The sequence below is a fragment of the Hyaena hyaena genome, unplaced genomic scaffold (genome assembly GCF_003009895.1).
Source record: "Hyaena hyaena isolate Hyena2069 unplaced genomic scaffold, ASM300989v1 scaffold_0, whole genome shotgun sequence".
Lineage (NCBI taxonomy): Eukaryota > Metazoa > Chordata > Mammalia > Carnivora > Hyaenidae > Hyaena > Hyaena hyaena.
In genome coordinates this window covers 2,942,719-2,964,859 of record NW_024080632.1, presented here as the reverse complement: position 1 = coordinate 2,964,859, position 22,141 = coordinate 2,942,719, and the positions used below count along the sequence as shown (strand labels likewise).

General features: G+C 49.2%; 1 protein-coding gene across 7 annotated transcripts in view; it reads right to left on the bottom strand.

Annotated features, from left to right (window-relative positions):
• PITPNM2 (phosphatidylinositol transfer protein membrane associated 2) overlaps nt 1-22,141 on the bottom strand; it is a 141,149-nt gene that overhangs the window by 34,781 nt on the left and 84,227 nt on the right. The gene's annotated exons all lie outside the window — the stretch shown is intronic.

The window sequence follows — 22,141 nt, the reverse complement described above, 5'->3', positions numbered from 1 at the left end:
CGAGGGTCAGGAGGCAGTGGGAGGCGGGGGAAGAGCACTGTGCTCTCGCTTCACACACTGTTCCAGCAAGTGCAGCCCTGTGCACTGGAGTAGCTGCAGGCAGACACGGTGACGGTGACGACAGATGTCCACGGGAAAGAAGGGAGAGCCAATAAAAGGGCGAAAAATCCAGGTGAGAAATTTAAAAATCAACAGTCTGCGGGGTGCCTGGGGCTCAGTCAGTTAAGTACCTGACTTTGGCTCAGGTCATGATCTCATGATTTGTAGGTTTGAACCCCACATCAGGCTCTGTGCTGACAGCTCAGAGCCTGGAGCCTGCTTTGGATTCTGTGTCTCCCTCTCTCTCTGCCCCTCCCCTACTCATGGTCTAGATCTCTTTCTCTCTCTCTTAAAAAATGAATAAATGTTGGGGCACCTGGGTGGCTCAGTCGGGTAAGCATCTGACTTCGGCTCAGGTCATGATCTTACATTTCATAGGTTCGAGCCCCGCATCAGGCTCTGTGCTGACAGCTCAGAGCCTGGAGCCTGCTTCGGATTCTGTGTCTCCCTCTCTCTTTGATCCTCCCCTGCTCACACTCTGTCTTGGTCTCGCAAAAACGAATAAACGTTTAAAATTTTTTAAAAAAATGAATAAATGTTTAAAAAAAACTTTAAATCAGCAGTCTGAGACCCTTCGGTGTTGGGGCCATCAGTTCCGATCATGTCACCAGACACAGAGGGGACCACTGCTTTATGGCAGGAGACCTGGACTTATCCAAAAGAGGGGATCTTAAGTGGTTTCAACTCCATCCAGCAACTATTTATTGACACCCGTTCTGCTGCTGACACCGGGTTGGGTCTTGGCGGTAGAGGAGACAAGTAAGATAAATGGGTGCACTGTGTCGCATGTGAATTGTCTCAGTAAGGCTACTTTAAAAATAAACAATGTATTCACGGAAGCTTCTCTTTAAGATAACAAGGAATATAACTGATGGAGATGTGCATGGAGAGCAATCAAATGTAAAAACAAACAAACAAGGCTTGAAGGGGGCATACTCTCAGTGATCTGGAAAATGGAATTGCCCATCACTGTCCTTCCCCTAGACGGCGGGGGCTTTGCTGTAAACGTATATGGTTATTACCCCCAGAGGGGCTATGCTGCTAACGAGAAGGTGAGTGAAGGCTTCCAAGATAGGCAGTGGCGGAATCAGGATAGCATTTCAGAGGGACCACGCCGGGGACAACAGTCAGTGAAGATTCACGGGGACACTGGCTAAATGATAAGAGCAAGGGTCTGGCCAGGCAGGCAGCCTCCCTGGGGCACCATCTGTCCGAGGCCTGAGCATCACCCAGGCACTGAGGAATTACTGGCTATGTGATGAGACTGGGGGGAAAGAATGTACCAGAACTCTTGGAACAATCAGCACGTAGGGTTGAAAGAAATTCTTTAATAAGCCACCTAGGGAGAGGGACTGAGAGGTGGGGGCTCTTACATAAATGAATCAGAGATGTCCCCTGTATTATTAGCCTCAAATGACCCCCATGTTACTCACTTCTGCACAGCAGGTGGGACTGTCAGCCCAAAGCCCCCAGCACCACACACAAGCTCTCACGCTTCCAACTGCGTAAATACAGTCCAAAGAAACATCTTTTTAGTTAATTAAAGGTCATCTACTTTACCTAACCCACGAAACTGCTCTCCACATTTGCTGGCCACAGATAAGACAAAGACTGGGGCAATAAAACACCCCAAACAGGGAAGGCTCCCCACCATACTTCTGAGTGGTGTGACTAGACAGGTGAGCGCCCTGTCCAACTCTCCCGCCCCTCCTGGGTGGGGGTCGAACTCACTGCATTTGGAAGGCCTCATGCTGGGAGGGGCTTTCTCAGGCAACCTGTTCAAATGCCCCAAGATAACACTGGTTGTTACAGCACCCACACCCCCGGGGTCCTGTCTCCTCCCAGATCAACCCAAAGCCCTGAACTTACCACAGAGGGGAGGGGCTGAACTCTCCAGTCTGTGCTCATGAGCATTGCTAACCTTCCTTCAAGATGGGTGGGTGCAGCCTGCAGCCAAGAGGGCACGCAGGTTCGAGCCCAAGCTGACACCGGCCAGGAGAAAGCAGAGGCTGTGGGCTGCTCCCACTCAGCGCTGAGCCCCACCTGCCCTGAGGCCCACAGGTCTCTGCTCCAGTCTGGCTGGAAGCGGGGACCACCGCAGACCAGAGGTGATGGCCCAAGAGCCTCTATAGCATCACCTCCGGCCATGAGAGACTGGGATCAACCAGGCACTGGGTACGGGGAACGTCCTGACCCAAAGAAGAGAGACCCACGTGCTTGGGAGAAGCCGGATGCAGTGCGGCCCGGAGCAGGGAGGGTGAGGTTCCATGAGGGTCGTGCTTCTGAAGCTTTTCCATGTGGTCTTCATTCAAGCCCAGGATCACCTTGCTCGGAAGGTACTAGAAGCCTGTCACAGAAGAGGAAGCCGGCTGCTAAGTGTCCAGCACCGTGCCCTGCAGGACCCGGTGGCATGCACACCGATGTCTGTGGGGCCCAGGGGGACTCTTCTGCAACACAGGACAAATGCAACGACCCACGGTGACTTTGGGCAAGTCCCATTTCATCACCTCAATAAACAAAGAAGTCAGATGCAACCCCTAAATGTTCTTGAGAAACTCTGGGAGTCTAAGCAATCTGACCTTGGGCGATCGTAAGGGCTCCATGGAAAGTGACCTCCTAGTGCTCGCCTGCACACAAGTCAGACCAAGTGTCCATTCAAAGCTGGGGGCAAAGCCTGGGCTGACCAGGGGCGCCGGCCTCACGATGGCCAGGAGACGAGCAGATCACGTGACCGCTCGGGATACAGGTCCGCCTGCCACTGGGCGAGGGACCATGTTTCTGCCCGTGCATCACCAGAGCTATAGATGTGGGTGCATGGACAGGCAGAAGGAAAGAACAGAGGGCCGCAGGGTAAGAGCTCAGTGTGTGGGGCCCAAGAACAGGACAGAGGGACCAGAGCTCTACAAGACCTGGGACATCACAGGGGGCCCCAGTCTGGGATCCAAGTTCAGAACCTGACCATGCCTTGATTGACCATGGGTCCCCCAGGATGAGTGACTGCCTGCTGAGCCTCAGTGTCTCCATAAAGCAAATAGGGATAACATCATCTGCCTTCCAGAGCTGCCAGGCTCACAGAGATGACAAAAGTGGACCAGCCAGGGGTAGTGTTTGTCAGTGTAGCGGGGACTAGGAAAAGGCTCTAGGGGAAGGTGGAGCTTTAGAGTGACTGGAGCGGGGCTTCCCGGGACCTGAGGGATCCCTCAGCAGAGCAGGGTCGAGGAGGGCATGCTGCAGGAGAAGCCGAGCAAAGGCCCTGAGGCATAAATGTGCCACACCGTCACGGTGGCCTCCCACTGGTGTGCCCCCAGCCCTGCCATGCCGCCTCCTGGGTTCAGGGCTGGTGTGAATGCACTGAGGCCTCCCCACAGCCACTGGCCACAGGAGAGGGCGGTGCCCAAGACTGAGATGGGGCCCTGCCCTGCCCGAGCACCCATGAAGTTCAGTGCCAAGAGTGTGGCAGGAGCAGGTGACAAGAGACCGTCATGTGCTTCTAGGAGCTCTCTCCTTCTGAGGGACAAGAGACACACTCCTCAGACAAGGTGTGAGTGTAAAGCAAGAACTTCACAACCAAGGTTAGTCCACAGGCTAACATCCTTTGAAGCAGCCCCTGGGGCAGAAGTGTGGTCACCCATCTCTGCCAGGGGTCCCCTCTGGGAAGCCTTCAGAGCTCTGCAACGCCCCCCCCCACCCCCCGCCGCAAGCAAGAGGAGCGGAACTCAGGACACGGCCATGGGTGATCTCTGAGCGCTGGCCACTTTGGGTGTCGTCTTTCAAGGCGATCACTCTAAAGTGGTCTCGTCAAGGACCAGCATTTTATTTAGTTATGAAAGAAAATAAGGCCTGTTTCTTTACAGCTACACCCTTGCCAGTGGGTTCAGGAATCCATCCTGACTTCCTGTTGAAGATGGTAGATTGGAGCATTTCCGTTCTACTGTCCTTTCTCAAAAACAACACAAACTACAGAGAGAGGGGAGTCCTCATGGCTGATGAAACAAGGAAATCACTACGCCCCCAAACCACAGACACCATGAAGCCTGAACTGGAAGGAAGGAATGTTCTAACAGTGTGCACACGCCTCCTCCTTGGACCCCCAAGTACATATCCCTTCTTGGAAGTCATGGCCACGATCCTCCTGGTGGAATGCTGAAATAGGATTGTGGACACCACCCCAGGTGAGGAGAGTTTTTCAAAAGAAAGAGCTTTGTATATGTTTATTTTGAGAGAGAGAGTGAGCACAAGTAGGGGAGGAGCAGAGAGAGAGAGAGAGAGAGAGAGAATCCCATCCAGATGCCACGCTGTCAGCACAAAGCCCAACATGGGGCTCAATCTCATGAACCATGAGATCATGACCTGAGCCGACATCAAAAGTTGGATGCTAACCCAACTGAGCCACCCAGGTGCTCCCAAAAGAAAACTTTTTTATTTGAAGTATTACATACATACAAAAACGTGCATGCATCATAAGTACAGATCCATTTTCACAAACTGAACACAATGTAGGGCCAGCAAGGGTCAAGAAACAGGAAGTGGACAACCCAGAAGTTCCCCATGGGTCTCCCAGTCACAGCTCCTCTCCTGTGGACAAACAGTGCCCTGCCATTTGCTTATTCTGCACATTACACTGAAGCCAATGATTTGCCAATATCCAGCTGTCTTTGAGTGATTTCATACGGAAGCATACTGTATGTGTTCTTTTGATTCTGGCTTCTTTTGGCCAACATCATGTTCATGGGATACATCCAAATTGCTGCACGTAGTTATAGACTGTTTGCTCTCTAGTATTTCATCGGGTGGATGTGCTATTATTGACTCAACTATTCCATTGTTGATGGGCATCTGGATGATTTCCAATTTGAGGCGGCTGGGACCGCTGCTGTGAACAAGTGAGTACACGCAGCGATGCAGTTTTATACTGTGGGATGGAGCTGGGGTGGGGATTGATGGGAAGTCACACCAATGGGCCATTTCTGTGACAGAACCTCGTTTTCCAGCTAAAACAGAGGCTGGGAATGAAGTGAGGCTGGGGAGAGAAGAGGGGCAGTGAGGGGGTGGTCACAACATGGATAGCCGGTGACGTAAAGAGCATTGCTGAGAACCATTATGATCATGGACCGTGAAACCTGAGAGAGACAGACTCCCTAGGCAGAAGATAAATAACAGCTCTGGGAAGAGAGCCTTCCAGACAGTAAGTAAGCCCATAATGCATCTGCAGACTGCTCCGGACCACACCTACTTTCACATGCTGCTGTTTGGAAGGTAGCTGAAGAATAATAATCACAAAGGAACTCACGTGGGTCCTACAGCATTAAGGGTGGGGGACAAATGAATAACACACATTATGAGGAATCATCCAGAGAAATACAGAAAGACCAGAAAAATCAATTCACATACCCAGAGAAATTACAGATATAATCTCTTAAAACTGGTATGGGCAGAGGCACCTGGGTGGCTCAGTTGGTTAAGCATTTGGCTCAGGTCACGATCTCATGTTTCACGAGTTTAACCCCCACATCCCTGTTTAGGATTCTCTCTCTCTCCCTTTCTTCCCTTCCCCTCTCAAAATAAGTACATATACTTAAAAAAACTTTTTTAATAAAAAAACAAAAAGAACTCATCGGGGAAGATGAGTGGGGAAAAAAAAAGACAGAAATTTTAAAAAGAAATTATCTGACAACAGAAAGAGCTGAAAACTGAAAGATGAATTAGTAGACCTCAGGGGAAAATGAGAAAGAAAAAGAAATACATCACATATTTTTAAAAAGCCATATTATAAGCAACGAATAAATGACAAAGCACACCATAAACAACTAGAGAGTTGAGGTGAGTGGGTTGCATGAAATCACACAAGATTAAATGGAAAAGACTAATACAACAAAAATGACAGATATGGGAGGCAAAAGAAAATCCAACATACACATAATTGGTGAAGAAAACAGAACAAGAGAACAGGAGGAAAAGAATTCAAATATAGAATGGAAAATCTCTTGGAAAAACAAACAAACAAACAAACCCTTGACTCTACAAATTAAGTGCCATTCAGTGGCCCAGGAAAACTGGATGGTGTAATTAACACTGAGGCATCTTTAAAAAGTCCCTGATCTTAAAGGATAAAGAAAGAACCATATAATAGTGGAGCAGAAAGGTGAATTGAGAATCAGAATCCTCCATAGCAACCCAATTTCAGAAAACAGTGGAGCAGTATCTACAGAGTTGTGAAAGAAAGAAATTATGAACCAGAATTTTATAGCCAAAAAACTGTCCTTTGAATATAAAGTTAATGGACATTCTGTAACATAAATTTAGAGGCTTAGGCATCCATTGGGACTTAAAAAATTACTTGATGCTGAAATCCAACCAACCCAAATAGATTCATCAATGGAAGAATCCTGGTGAATACTGAATTAATATTTTTGAAATTGGAGCAATGATCATTATTGAATAGACTATAAGCCCCTCAAAAATGCACACAGATAACAAAAATATAACAAAAATTGAAGGTGGGAAAACAGAGGTGGATGGCACAAAAGTCGGTTCATTATATAGATTTAAAAATTAATGACGGATGGGGCGCCTGGGTGGCTTAGTCGGTTAAGCGTCCGACTTTCGCTTAGGTCATGATCTCGCTGTTCGTGGGTTCGAGCCCCGCGTTGGGCTCTGTGCTGACTGCCAGCTCAGAGCCTGGAGCCTGTTTCATTCTGTGACTCCCTCTCTCTCTGACCCTCCCCTGCTCACGCTGTCTCTCTCTCTCTCTCTCCTAGAAATAAATAAAAAACATTAAAAAAAAATTAATGACGGATGAATAGTCAGAGCACATGGATTTTTAGGGCACTGGCACTATTCTGTATGATACTACAGTGGTGGATACATATCATTATACATTCATCAAAGCTCAGAGAATGTACAACACGATGCCAACCATGGACTCTGGGTGATGATGATGTCCTGATATAGGTTTATCAATTGTGACAAATGTGCCACTCTGGTGGGGGATGGTGATGTGGGGGTAACTGTACATGTGGGGGCAGGGGGGCATATGGAAATTCTCTGTACTCTCCTTACAGTTTTGCTGTGAACCTCAAACTACTTTTAAAAATACAGTGTACTGGTGAAAAAAAAATAGTGATTCCAACCTATTAAAAGTTTTTCTCTCAGAAAGTCAATTAAAGTCTACCAGAGAATGGGGAGAGAGGAAATTGGGAAGGCACTGCTTACTGGCTATAAGATTTCTATTTGGGGAATGAGAACATTTTGGGAACAGGAGAGGAGATAGTTTCACAATACCATAAATGTACTAATGCCACAGAATTGTACCTTTAACATGTCTGAGAGGGCAAATTTTATGTTATATAATGACTACAATTTTTAAAAAATAACAATGCAGTATACAAAAACCCACTGAGTCGCACACTTTAAATCAATGAATTGTGTGGTATATTAATTGTATCTCAATAAAGCTTTTTAAAAAGTTTTTCTCCTAAAAAAGAAGGGTTTTCTCTTTTCCCCATTAACTTTAAGGAACTTTTAGGGGCTATTTATTACCACTTAAGATGAAGAAATGTGTTTCTGAAGTTTAGCAATTTCTTTCCATTTCGATTCAAAGACATACAAATGGATTTGTCTTCAGTTAAATTTAAGAAAATTAAACTTGATTTATTTTAAAACTGCACGCAGGGGCTTCTGGGTGGCTCAGCCAGGTAAGTGTGACTCTTGGCGTCAGCTCAGGTCATGATCTCACAGTTCACAGGATTGAGCCTCGTAGCAGAGCCTTGCTTGGGATTCTCTCTTTCCTTCTCTCTCCTCCTCCTCCTCCTCCTCCCATGCTCACACTCTCTTCCTCTCAAAATACATAAATAAACATTAAAAAAACTGCATGCAGACTAAGATCCATTTTTTTAAAAAAGTTATTACTACTCTATATGCGTGTGTTTGTATAATACATAGGAGTCTGAAATACTGCTCACTGGATGCTGGTGAGGGCTAGCTCAGATCGATGGAATTTGGGACAACTTTCAGTTGTACTTTTCTTTGTTACTGGATTTTTTTTTACAAGGCACAGCAGCAGACTTTGAGCAGCATTTTGAGTACTAACTGGGGAAGGACAGTCAATGTAGTTGTTAAAATCACGGACTTTGAGTCAGCCCGACCTTCCACCACCTCCCAGCTCTGAGCGTGGGTAAGCTGCTTAAACTCTTTGATCTTTCATTTTATCTTCTACAAGATAGCAAAATAGTAGGTGAGAACAGCACCTGCCCTGTTGGTCTGTCTTGTGGATTAAATGACATGATGCACATAAAATGCTTAGCCCAGTTCCACCCAGTACTCAGCTAGCAATTACGTGGTGTTAACGTGCTCGGCAGGGTCAGGAAGGCTGGTCCCTGGGCCTGGCTAGCTTTCTGGCCGTGCTGTTGACCTCAGGCGCAGACACTAAGCCCACCACCATCAGAGAAAGACAGCCTAGCACCTAGGGCACAGATGTCTAAGGGACAAATGACTCCTGGGCAGGTCCGGGTTGGCTTCATAGAATGTGAACCTGGGAAGCATGACACAGGGTCCCCTTGCTTCCCTCCTGGTTGAGCCTGGAGCAAGAGAGTGCAGCTGGACCCCAGGCTAATGAGAGACGGCCGTGTGACTTATGTGCCTGCCTGCCTGCCTGCCCCCTGAGCCTCCTTCAACCAGGAGCCGAACCCTCAGACAATCTCATTACACCCACTCAGGCTGCTTGTGAGACACACATTTCATCTCCTTCCCCACTGGAGTCGTGGTGGGTTAGACAATTATATTTTACTGCTTTCCACAGGGCAGCCTTCAGTGCCTGGCACAGTGAGAGGGAAGAGAGAACACAGCTCCGGAGGCCTTTCTTCGAGGGAAGTCAGGTGAGGACTCTGTGTGACCGGCTGCCCTAAACGCACCCATACGCACATCCCCCCATGCCCTGTCCAGGGCCAATGGGCCTTACATATGGCACTTGGCCCCTGATCTGTAGAAAAGCCTTGGCTTTCCAGAATGCCTGTATTCATGATCCCAGGCCCCATGCTGATCAGGGAGGAGACAGACAGGGCACCAGCAGGCATGATGATCGGGGAGGCAATGAGTGGGGAGCCCAGCCCTGGACAAGGCTCAAGGCTCAGAGGGCTCCAGTGGCCAGGCTCCAGGGACTTTGGTGGGTTGTTCAGTTGGGCTCAAGAGGGTGGGCGACAGGCGGCGGGGTGGGGTGGCGGGGGGGAAGACCACTGTTTGAGCAAAGGCCATGGCTTGGAGGGAAGCAAGAAAATTGAGTTTATGGAACTTAATCTGTTTTTCCAGATTAGCGGGGGGTATGACGTCACCGACGGAATTGAGGAGCAAGGCTGTGCGGAGAGAAGGGAGGATGGAATCTGTCCAAACGCAATTCAGCTGCATTCTGACCATTAGGTCTGGGAGTGACTCCGAGTCAGGCCATTAGAGCCTGCCTAGACGTCTGTGACCGTGTGGAGGGCAGCTGGCAGCCTCGGTGCCTCTGGAGCACCCCTTCTGATTACCCTGGGTCTCTCCCCCACATCCTCTAGGAAAGCCTCCTTTCCTCTGCTCTCAGCTTCCCACGGCTGCTGGCCCCTAATCAGGGGCTGAAGTGGGTATGAGAACTTCATCTGCCCCCACGTGGGCAGCTCTCCCTGACCATCCGCATCCAGGGAAGGCAGGTTCCAGATGAATGGGGGGCACATAGAGGAAAGGGGCCCCAGGGACCAGCCTGCCAGGCCTGGGGTGGGGGAGCATGTGCATGAAGTTAGCACCCATCAGCTGCCTCTCTGTCCCCTGGGGGTAAAAGCATGGGTAGACACTTCCCCCAGAAAAGTCTGGGCTGGAAGGAGCTGAGGTTGGGGGGTCCAGTCCCTGCCCCCAGGGTGTTCCATCTTTAGCTGTTAGACCTTGGACTTCCACCAAGATTTCTCTGGATGGTAAAGGATGCTCCCCCGGCCCGTCCCACTCCAGTTCAACGGTCACCTAGTAAATGAGAGTGAGACCTGGATTTCGCAGGAGTGAACAGCCGAGGACACAGACTCACCCCCTGCCCTGGCCAGCAGTGGAACCAGGACCCACAGAGCCCCGAAGCCTTGGGCACCCCTGCAGCTGCCGATATCCCAGGGAAAGCCATAGATCTCATCACTGTGCCCCCGGAGTGCCAAGCTGCGGACCTCTGCCAAGCCACTGCAGGGCTTGGCCGTCAGGCGCCAAGGGACAGCGGCCACCTGGGGGCACTGCAGGGCTGGCAACGTGGGGCGGTAGGAGAGAGACCCTTAGAAAATGCTTGAGGGCTTTGTAGCTTTTCATCTGTAACATGTCCACCCAAAGGGCAGCCAGGGGGCTTGGCGGGAGGGCTCTTCACAACTCAGGTGTGGTGCCGAAAGCAAGGTAGACCCAGAGGTGGTGGGTGCCCTGCCCAAGGACTGCAAGCCAAGGGCTATCAGCACCCCGATTTCCTGACTCACTCCCTTGCCAGGCTTGCAAACCCAACCTCACTTGTGGGGAAAGGGGAGAAGAGGTCTGCATGTGAGGACACTGCTGCCCTGACCGGCACCACACTGGCCCCCAGGGGTGCTCCCCACAGCCAGCACTCAGCACAGCTCCAACAGGCCTGCGCTGCTGAGAAGGCCGCTGGACACTGAGATGTGACGAGGGAAACACAAATCCAGCGGGGCCTCGCCTGACAGCCTGGTTGCAGGCTGCGGCTACACAGTCGTCAGCTGGAGTGTGCTCTGGGGCCTTCCACCTCCCGGTCGCCTCCCCTGGACGCTACCCCTTCAGCAGCAACATCCAGATCATTCTATGTCAGCGCTGCACATGTCCACTCACCAAAGGTCCTGCGTCTGGGCCTCCCAAGAGCGTTCTGGCCTTGGAAAGGAGCACCCCTCTGGGGGGAGACTGCCCCCCAGCTACTGAGGCAGAAGAAGGGGGGTTTGAAGGTGGAGGGGCACCTCTAGGCGAGCGGGGTTCTGGTTACACTGGTATCTGGCACAGAGCTCGGCTCACCTGCAGGTGTGGCTGCCCCAAAGCACCTCCACTCATCACCCCCCACCCCCAACAGGGAAGAAGCAGCTTCAGGGCACCCAAGTTTGCTGATAGGCAGAGCTGGGATTTTCCCCAGAACGAACGGGTGATGACCACTTGTTATAACAGTAGTGTGACAGCGATAACCTGAATAAACATCAGTGACAGTCGCAGCCAACCATGCTGAGCACTCACTTCTCGGGCCAGCCTGGGCTCCGGGTTTTGACTGGACACCTCGGGTGGGCCCAGCACCCAGCAAGCCTGCTACACCGATCCAGCTCCCGCAGCTCCCTCTGGCCATGTGTGCCTTCTCTCCCACCCTCTTCTTTCTTTCCTCAAAGTCCCCCCATCGAGTCCACCTATCCGCACCCGCTGCCCCCGTGACAGGGGCTCCCGCGGGGAGCTGACCTGCTGTCAGCATGTACCTTTCTACAGGAGCCTCCCTCCCCGCCGGCCCCCCAGCACGAAAACATGCAAGAGTCAGCTCCCATTGTTGACAAAAACCAAACAAAACCCCCATGGCTCCCTTCACCCCATCCCCTTCTGCTACCACCCCATTTCTCTGCTCCTCCTTATAGCAAAAATCCTCCTAAGACTTAGCTACACTCGCGGTTTCCATTTTCCTAATCTCTTTCAACCCACTACGCTGAGGCAATGGAACTGGCTGGGGCCACCAGTGACCCTGGTGTGGCTAAGCCTATTCTCGGTGCTCATCACATCTTGACTGCCGTTACTTCCTGCATTTAATACCCACTGATGGAGTGAGTGCGGGTGGTGGGCAGCGAGCACAGCCCTCAAAGAGATGTCTGCCTGGACGAGGTTCTCTCTGCGCGGCCAACCCCCACTGACAAACCTTTCCTCGGAGGCGACTGGATGCGAGACTCCGGCGGCTCCAAGCTGATTAGCCATCAGCTATAAATCATGGCTTGTTTTTGTTCCAAAAAACCACAACCAGTATCGTGCAGCCTGCAAGTGGCCCTGTGGGACTGACCCCCCCCATCTAGAGGGCACAGACCCCTTGGTGGGGTGTAGGAGCCGGTGTCCCTGGTCCTGGCCCCTTAAGCCTCAGGGCTCGATACCCCATGGCTCCTTCTGCCTATGCTACGGCCCAGTGGGGTGCAGGTCCCAGTGGAGTATTAAAGCCTTTAGCTTTGAGAAACTGCCCACAGCTTCCCGTAGTGCCTGAACCCTTGGTTCCCAAACTTGCCGGGCCCCAGGAATCAGGTGGATGCCCTTTTAAGACACAGATTCCAGAGCAACTGAGCAGTCAGAGCCTTAGCGGCCACGCCCCTCGCATAGAGAGGAGGACCGAGGAGGAAATGTCCAGTCCATCCAACGCTGACTCTCCTGGAGGCCTTACCAGGGTCTCATCTCTCCCCACATCCCAACACACACAAAACCACACTTCCTGCTTGGAGTCTTGACGTATGAACCCCTTCGACCACTTTACACAGTCAGCGTAAATTAGGAATTACTTAATCCTCACAACTGCCTTGTGTTATATACATGACCACCATTTATCTGTTTCATTGAGATGTAATTCACATACCTTATAATTCATCCTTTTAAAATGTACACTTCAGTGGTTTTCAGTATATTTACAGAGCTGTGCAACCATCACCACTGCCAAGTTCCAGAACATTTCCTCACCCCAAAGGAAACCCAGTACCCGTTAGCACTCACTCTGTCCCCACCCCCACCCGCACCCTCTCCGACTCACTGGCACTTGTTCGTCTGCTTTCTGTCCCCTTGGATTTGCTGGTTCTGGACATTTCACATAAAGGGATTCGCACCATGTGTGGCCTTTTGTGTCTGGCTTCTCTCACTTACATGTTTTTCAGGTTCATCTGCGCAGCCTGAATCCATACCCCCTTCTGCTCCATGGCTATGACATCCTTTCTTACCGCTGGAGAAACAATCGCTCTACCTAACTGAGGTGCCCCCCACCCCATCCCCTGTCACTCAGTAAGCACAGGAGTCAAGTTTATCCTTCTGTGCAGCCAAGATGGAAACAGCTTAAGAAGCGAACAACTGTAATGTAAATTTACACCAATTTATATAAATATACACCCTTAGCATTATTACTAGCATTTTATGGTTTATAAAAGCCTTTTGCTTCATACTCTTGCTTTTTCAGATCAATCCTCCAAGGTGGAAAAGACAAATGTGTCCCGTTTTTGGAAGGAACCAAAAAATATAAGTGGTGTGTTCAAGGCCAGATACTTACTGATGGATTTATGGCGGCCGCATCAGAGTCCAGATATGACGTGAGCAAACGGGATAGCTTTAGTACTGGTTTACAAAAATGCATGATTTAGAGAAATACTTTTCTCTTTTGGGTTACTTTGTAGTGAAGGCAAACCTTGGAGCTGAGGGAAAACCCACATAAACTTCATCCGAGAGTGATTGCTTGATTTTAATTTAATATTTCTGACTGATCTTGGAAACAAAGGTTGATTATTTCATTCAAAATACACACTCCTTGGTTCTAACCCAAATCTTACTGCATTGCTGAGGGGGAGTAATTTGGATGACTTATCGAGGATAAAATCTCAGCTTTATAATCTGGCAAGTAAGTTCCTTAAATTCAAGTCTCTAATAAGCCCCTCCAACCTCCCCCCTCAGCAGGTAATCTTTTATTTTAATTTTTTTGATGTTTTTATTCATTTTTGAGAGACAGAGAGAGAGCACGAGCAGAGGGGGGTGGGGAGCAGTGCAGAGAGAGGGAAACACAGAAAACAAGCAGGCTCCAGGCTCTGAGCTGTCAGCACAGAGCCTGACATGGGGATCAAACTCATGAATCACATGAGATCATGACCTGAGCCGAAGTCAGATGCTTAACCGACTGAGCCACCCAGGCGTCCCAAGAAATCTTATACTGGGATCCCTCTGAACTTCGTGCATCCAAGGGGTATTTACTGAGCCAGATGTCAGGATCTGTGCCAAGTGCTAAGGTTCCCCGGGGGACCAAGACAGGGCCCAGGGGGAGCCTCTAGGCCACACGAAAAGATAGACATTGCCTGAGTCATCAAAGACCTTCTGGGGAATATTACTCATCCTTAAAAAGGAAGGAGATCCTGACTCTGGGCGGGGCCTGCCCGCCTCACCCTGCTCTAGCCTTGGGCCTGCTTCCTTCTACTGCAATTAACCAGGTGAGTTCCTGCTCCAGCTTCCGCTGTGCCTGTTGAAGCTGTACCCCAGCCTCAGCCCAGCTGGCTCCTAACCATGATCCTGGCCAGATGCCACGCCCCTCCGTGGAGGACCCCACTGCTTCCCACGCTCTGGGGTGATCTGATTTACTTGTGCGCTGCCCCCTCTCTGACCGTGCAGGCAACCCCACACCGGGGACCTCTCCTGCCTCATTCACAGCCGGAAGAAACTGCAGCAAATCTGTCCTGTTTGCCTTTTCATTCTCTGCAGGTGCTGGGCAGCAAGGGCCTGGCACTTAGTAGGTACCCAAGAAGGTCCGATTGGTAGATATTCAGGCAGATAATGCCACTAAGCAGCCAAAGTGCTAATTACAAACTGCTCTGTTAGCTGTTCCTCAGAGCAACTGAAAGATTCTCCAAGAATAGCGCACGCTCCTTGCCGTCCCTGGAATAACAAACCCAGTTTCTTGATAGCGTCTGTGACTCAGACTGTTCACGGAGCCAGACTCCCTCCTCACCCCTCCCCAGAGAGTATGCAGGGGCATAAGCCTCAGACACACAAAGGGCTAGATGCTGTTATCCATGGACGGCCTGGTGGGCCTCTGGGGCCATCTCAACCCCTTTCCTAGGGGGCGGGTTTGGGAAAGACGAGCATGACCTTGAATGAGATCCAGCAACACCGGGTGACCCAAATCACCTTACAGTGGCTGCCACCTCCTCTTAGAGATGATCAGTGCTCAGTGCATTACAATTTATCGCACCAGGCACCAGGCTGCCACGTTCTCATTAGAAAGTCAATGTCTGGAAGTAGCCAGGAAAGGTGGGAAGAGGAAAGCCCAGAGGGGCTGAGTCATTTGATGGAGCCACACAGTGAGTCAAGAGCAGGATGGGCCCAGAATCCACATTTTCTGGCCTGTGACTCAGGGCTTGCTCTACCATGCCCTTGCGTAAGTAAGCAAGGGCCCAGGCACCTCAGGCCACCAACAATTGGGTGCAAATGCCCAACTCAGTAGGGAGCAAGCAGGCCTGGTTTGATCCTGGGCCAAAAGGAACAGCCAGTGTCCCCAGGGGAGAGCCGTGCATGTACGCACACAAAAATTCACGTGTCTGTACAGCTCTGCCCAGGCCTTGCTTCATCTCATGGAGTAACGTGGCCTTTACAGCCAGGCCTCCCGGGGCCGGGGAACACTATATGCCTGGAAAATTTCCCAGCTCTTCTTTGCAGAGCTATTAGCTTCCCTTCATCGCCCCATAAAATCCTCCCGCCGATGATGGATGCCATCCCATCATGGGAAGGAGGGAGGAAAGAAAACACAAAGTGGGAAAAAAACCCTCTGGTTAATCTTGGAAAACCCCATGGGCATATAACTTGGGAAAAGAAGGCATCAGAGGTACTTGGGTTGCCTAGTTCAGCTGCACAGGCTGTGCACTGCCCAACTCCAAGAGGTGGCATTCTCATAGACTAAAAGATTGGCAGTCCTCTGAGTTGGGCAGTGCAAGGAAAGGGCCCTGCTTGATTTGGGGCAATGTTTCCAACAGTCTCAAGGTCCACTCCTCACTGACACCTTGTCCTAGCATGAGGATCCTTCAGGAACCACTGTTCGGTAACTGGTGGGTCAGAAGAACTGACCAAGATCGGAGAGGAGTCAGGGTGAAGGGTTTGGCATCTCCTGAGTCATTCTGGGGGCCAGGCTGGACTCTAGCTCTAAGCCCAGGACCTGAGAGATGAATTAGCCATCTTGTATGAGCTGAATCTCACTTCTCCAGCACCCTCCTCTCTCTCCAAACCACTCCCCACTCCTGCCTCTTATCTTTCACCAGTTCTAGAAAATTCTCAGCAATTCTCTCTCCAAACATGGCCTCCAGCTTATTTTCCTCTTCTCTTCATGGAACTCTAGATGAAAGTCAGGTGTTCCCTTTCTCCATGTGTCTTATCTTTTCTACAGCTTCCTCCTTCTTCCAGTGCTGTTTTCTGGGTGATTTCTTCACATGTGGCTTCCAGTTACTAACTCCTATTTCAGCTATGCCTACTCTCCAATTAAAGTTCTATTTGGTTCTTTTTCAAATCCGCTTCATCACTTTTTTTACAGCTTCTTATTCCCTGCACAGTCTTCCAACCCTGTCTTCTATTTATTCAAACGCATCGAACATAGTTATTTTCTCGTCTCTGCCTAAATATTGCCGTAGCTGAGGTCCTGAGGGTCTGTTTCTGCTGTGAATTGTTTGTGCCGGCTCTGGCTCTGGCTCATGGTGCCTCCTCTCTTCTGACGCTTAGTTATTTTTGAGGACGAACTGCTCATTTTCTGTGGAAGTTATGTGGAGAAAATCCTTTGAGACTCAGGACAAGGGTCTGTGCTTTCTGAGATTTACATTTGCTTCAGCAAACGCCTGGGTCACTCCCTGTCTGAGACCGCCATCAACTCCCAGCTAGCAGTTGGTCTGAAGCATGGGGTCAGGTAGGGGCGAGGCGGGGCGGGGGTGGAGAGGGCGCGGGGGTATCTGAGCTCACCCTTGTCATCCTCCAAGACAGATAGCAAGTATATTTATTTGCTGTGGCTGCTGTCACAAAGGACCACAAACTGGGTGGCTTTAAATAATACATTTATTCGCTCATGGTTCTGGAGGCCAGAAGTCTGAAATCAAGGGGTCAGTAAGGTCAGTTCCCTATCCCATGCCTGTCCCTTAGCTTCTGGAAGTTGCCGGCGATCCCGGATCCTGGGCATTCTTCAGCTCCGGGCTGCATCCACTGTCACAGGGCATTCTCTTTGTGTCTCTGGGTCTTCACAGGGACCTTCTTGGTCCTTGCTCTAAGACCTTGTAAATCCTTCTTTTAAGGACACTAGTCGGTGGAGTTAGGGCCCACCCAGCTCCAGCGGAACCTTAACCTGATTATATCTGCAAAGACCCTATTTCCAAATAAGGTCACAAGAGGGGTCACAGGTGGAGGGCAAGGAAGAGTGAAACCACACTCTTTGTCAGATTATAAACTTGGACCTTATAACCTCCTCAGTTTCTTCTCAGCGTGGCCTGGCTTTACAATATTTGCTCTATTCACTGCAGCACACTGCCTTTCCTTGGTCACCCCAATAAAGGGGACCTGGCCCCCTGCGGCCTCACCTGTGAAGCACTCTTGGGGACAGTACACAGGAAAGGACAGCGTGACAAGATTCTCCCAGGACTCTCTCAGCAGCAAGCAAATGGCGTAAGTTTGTCTAGTTTACGATGAGAACAATCTTAATTTTGAACAACTACTCAGCAGGGGTTAAAAAAAAAGCAACAGTCAATACAGTAAAGTAGACAAAAAGTTCTAAGACTAAATCTCCCTTCCGTTCTTGGGATAAATCCTACCTGGTTATCCTTGTATTATTCTTTTACTGGTTGGCTGAATTAAATGTGTTAGTATTTTTTTTTTTTTCAAAAAGAATTCAGGTTTTTATTCAAAAGTAAGACTGGCCTGTAATTTGGCTGAGCTATCCTCTGACTGTGATACAAGGGCTCCTTGTAAGGGGACTTGTGACATCTTTTTGTATGCTCTGAAACAGCTTATGAAACATGAGAATTATCTATCTCTTGAAGGCTTGGGAGATTTTAGCCCTATTTTAGGGGCAAATTTATTTCTCGAGAAGCCAATTTTGGTAGCTTTATTTTCTTAGGAAGTCCTACATTTCACTTAGATTTTCTAATTAATTGGCAGTCTTTTCTTTTTAAACTCTCTTCTGAAAAAAATTTAAAAAACAACACAAAAGGGGCACCTGGGTGGCTCAGGTCACGATCCTACGGTTCGTGATTCTGAGCCCCACATCAGTCTCTCTGCTGTCAGTGCAGAGCCCGCTTCAGATCTGTCCCCCTCTCTCTGCCCCTCCCCCATTTGGGCTCTCCCCAAAATAAGTATTTTTAAAAATTTCTTCTGTAGTTATATATTCTTTTTCGCTTGTGCCTTCTGCTTTTTTTTTTTTTAATCAGACTTACCAAAGTTGGGTTTCTTTTATTCATCTTTTCAAAGAACATGCTTTTAGAATTATTGATGAATTCTACTGTTTTCTGACTTCATTTGTAATGATATCTTTTTACCTTCTCTGAGTTTATTTCTTGCTTGCCTCTTAATAAATGAATTTAGGGCTACAGATTATCATTTGACTACAGATTTGCCTCCATTCCATAGGTTTTATATTCAGTGGCCTTACTGCTCCTCATTTAAAATACTGTAGTTTAAAATTTTCACTTTGGAGGCACCTGGGTGGCTCAGCTGGTTAAGGGTCAGACTTGGCTCAGGTCATGATCTCACAGTTTGTGGGTTCGAGCCCCACATCGGGCTCTGTGCTGACAGCTCAGAGCCTGGAACCTGCTTCCGATTCTGTGTCTCCCTCCCTCTCTGCCCCTTTCCTGCTTGTGTTCTCTGTCTCTTAAAAATGAATAAAAAATTTTTTTTAATAATAAAATTTTCACTTTGACTCTCTCATCTAACCTAAGAGTTACTCAGTTTTTTGTACCTCATGTGTTCCTCTTGAAAATTTTTCTTGTCAATTCACCTGCAGTCGTAAGGACTAATACAGAGAGATTGCTTGCGTGCTATCCAGTTTCCCCAGTGGTAACATTTTACAAAACTATAATAGCACAGGCAGGATACTGACACTGATAAGATCTATAGATTTTAATCACATTTCCCCAGTTTTCCTTGTATTTATTTGTGTGTGTGTGTGTGTGTGTGTGTATTAAGTTCCACACAACTTTACCATCTGTGTGCATCTATGCAGATATCTTAGAAACTTTCAAAGCTCAACACTGTTACTTTATATGTGTCATTTTTCCACTCATAATATGTTTTTATTTACTGTATTTGAAGCTACACAGTTAAGTACAGAGAGTGCACATCTTTTAACTTTAACTTCCGGTGGAATATTCCTTTTATCAGTTGAAGCAACTCCTCTATCCCTAAAATAATTCCATTTTACTTCTCTTTTCAACTGATATTAAATTGTTCATCTGCTTTCTTTGCTCTGTTTGTTAGTGATTTCTTTCCTCATTCTTTTATTTTCAAATTTCTTAAATGGTTTTTTTTTCAGTCTCATTCAAAAAAATTTTTGTAGCTTATTTTGAGAGACTGTCTCTGTACACAATTATTGTGCTTACTGATGTTTAGACTAATTCTTACCATTTTCTATTTATTATATTTATTTCCTTTCTTCTTCTTTGTTCTTTATTGGATTCATTTTGTTTTGTTAGATACATCTTTTTTTTCCTCTACTACACTGGTTGTTTTGTGTTGTTTTCATTTTTCTAAAGCAGGACCAGCAAACTCTTTCCATTTAAGGGCCACATAGTAATTATTTTAGGCTTTGTGGGCCAGACAGTCTCTGTTGTAACTACTCAGCTCTGCCACTATAGCAGGAAAGCAGCCATAGAAAATACACTAACAAATGGGTGTGGTTGTGTTCCAATAAAACTTTATGTACATGAACAGAGCTTGGGCCAGATTCCAGGGATACTCTTTAAATATTTAAACACACATACTTAAACACATAGTTCTCTAGAGTGCCCAGATTTAATAAACGTCCGCCTTTCCTTCCCCAGCAAGAGAGGAAACTTGATAGTTGTATTCATTCTACCTCCTCACTTACCCACCAAACTGTGTAGGTCACCTGAGGACCCCTTTCTGGTCATCACATGTCACTTCTAGGCTTGGACACACCTAGAATCCTCTTTACCTCCTGAGTACAATTTAGCCATTGTTTCCTTTCTCAGCCTGTTTTCACTCCATCTTTTGCTGACTCATGGTTTCTGACGCACTAAAGGCATCTCTTTGCCCACCTAGGTATTTAATAATATTTGCTCCATCACACAGAGGGATTTGGAGCAGGAAGAGAAGGCTGCGGTGCACCCTCAATCTGCAAACTGTGATCCTGTCTCTGCTTAAAATACAAGCACCTTGGGGGGACTGGGTGGCTCTGTCAGTTGGGAGTCTGACTTCAGTTCAGGTCATGATCTCAGTGCTAGTGGGTTCGAGCACGTCAGGGTCTGCGCTGACAGCTCACAGCTTGGAGCCTGGAGCCTGCTTCAGATTCTGTCTCCATCTCTTTGCCCCTCCCCCACATTCTCTCCCTCTCTCTCTCTCTTTCATAGAAATAAACATTAAAAATCATTAAATGCAGGCACCTTTATTTAAGCCTGGGGTCAAACAGAACAGGAGCCGGCCCTTCCCTGGTGGTAAAGGCAGGAAGGCGTCACCAGCCCCACCCCCGCCGCGCACGAGCCAGTCTGGGACAACAGAGCTGAGCGTGAACACAAGGCCTGGCAGCTGTGGATCCACAGCCTGGTGGCTGCTGAGGACGACTGCCCTGTCCTGCCCCCGCGCCCCCGTGCTGACGTGTGCATCCCAGCCCTTACGCCGAAGCTCACTCGAACTGGACTTCTGTTATTCACAACCAGAAAGGTCCTGACTAATGCAGGGTGGTGCACCCTCTTTTGACCTTCTGCAAGGTTATGCACGTGCTTAGTAACCCTTTCCTACAAAAGGGCAGTAAGATAAGTTTCACTCTACCCCAAGGTCAAAAATGACTGAAAATTCCAAATCAGTTAAAGCATTTTTCTTTGTATAACCATTCTGAAATCTCACCATCTGCCTTTTGAGTCCACGTAGGTCATGGGGAGGTGAGCTGGTTGGGGTAAGGACGCAGCTGACCGAGGTGGAGGGCAGGCGTGGGGCGACATGAGGTCCAGTGTCCTCCACGTGCACCGACCTTTTATCATGTGGAGACGTTACCCATGAGGCACGGACATTTTCCGTGAAACGGGTGGGGGTGGGGGTGCTCTGGGATTTTAACAGATCTGGGCCCCCCTGCACGGGGCCTGGAACTACCTCAAAGGTTTCTCCCCTCCCGGAGGTGATAACACACCAGGTCGGCTACCCAGCACGTACTCGGCGCCACGTGGGCTTGGTGCTAAACACATACAATAACTTGGTACTAAAATAAAACCCAGCTTGGTGACATCTTGACACAGCTTTGCAGGAACAGCAGGCTCCTGTGTACACAATGTCCCGCTCTGCACGCCTATTTGTAAATTAATCACACACCACACACTTTGCTCAGGTTCACACGTTTCTGGACCACTTTGAGGGTAGCTCAGGCTACAGGACCTTCTGATCAACCTCAAAACCAGACCCAGCCCCGTGACAGAGCCTGGATGGAAAACCTCCTTTTGGCCGGACTCTTGAGCCACCCGCAGCGTGCTCCCCTCCCCTGCAGAAGCAGACAGCGCAGGGGATCCAGGCCAGGGGCTCTCCTGGAGCCCCGTCCACAGAAGTGGCCGGGTACACGGATATGGTCATTTTCAGACAGACACAAACATACACGCTTGTGAGATGTCAGTGGAGGCAGTACGCAAGCAGGATTGAAGGAAACGGGGAGAAGCTGGGCTAAGACAGGCACCTTTCGTTATGTGTTCACGCCCCCACTGGCCTGATGCAGCCCCTGCCTCTCCCGGGGCTCTTCCCTGCGGTGTTAACCTCACACCACCTCTGCTCCCAGGGACCTCTGGCTCCTAGAACACTCTGCCTGTTTCCGAGCCCCCATCAGGCTTCTGTGAATCAGCCCTGAGGGTCCCTGACGGGTGACTCCCAGGCCCTGAGTCCTGACCCCTCAGGACCTTGGTAGAGTGTCAAGGAAAGAACCTCAGGCTGGGCTCAGCCACTTGTGTGTGTGTCACATAACCCTGGCCTGAGTTTACTTGTGTGGGCAGGACAGAGAGCCCCTGAACTGTGCTGGAACCCCCGGGCAGTGCTGGTGCCCAGGTGGAGGAGTGTAGGCTGAGAGCTCACGTTCACGGTCCTTGAGAGACAAACTCTCGATTTAGACCTGCCCCAGGGTGTC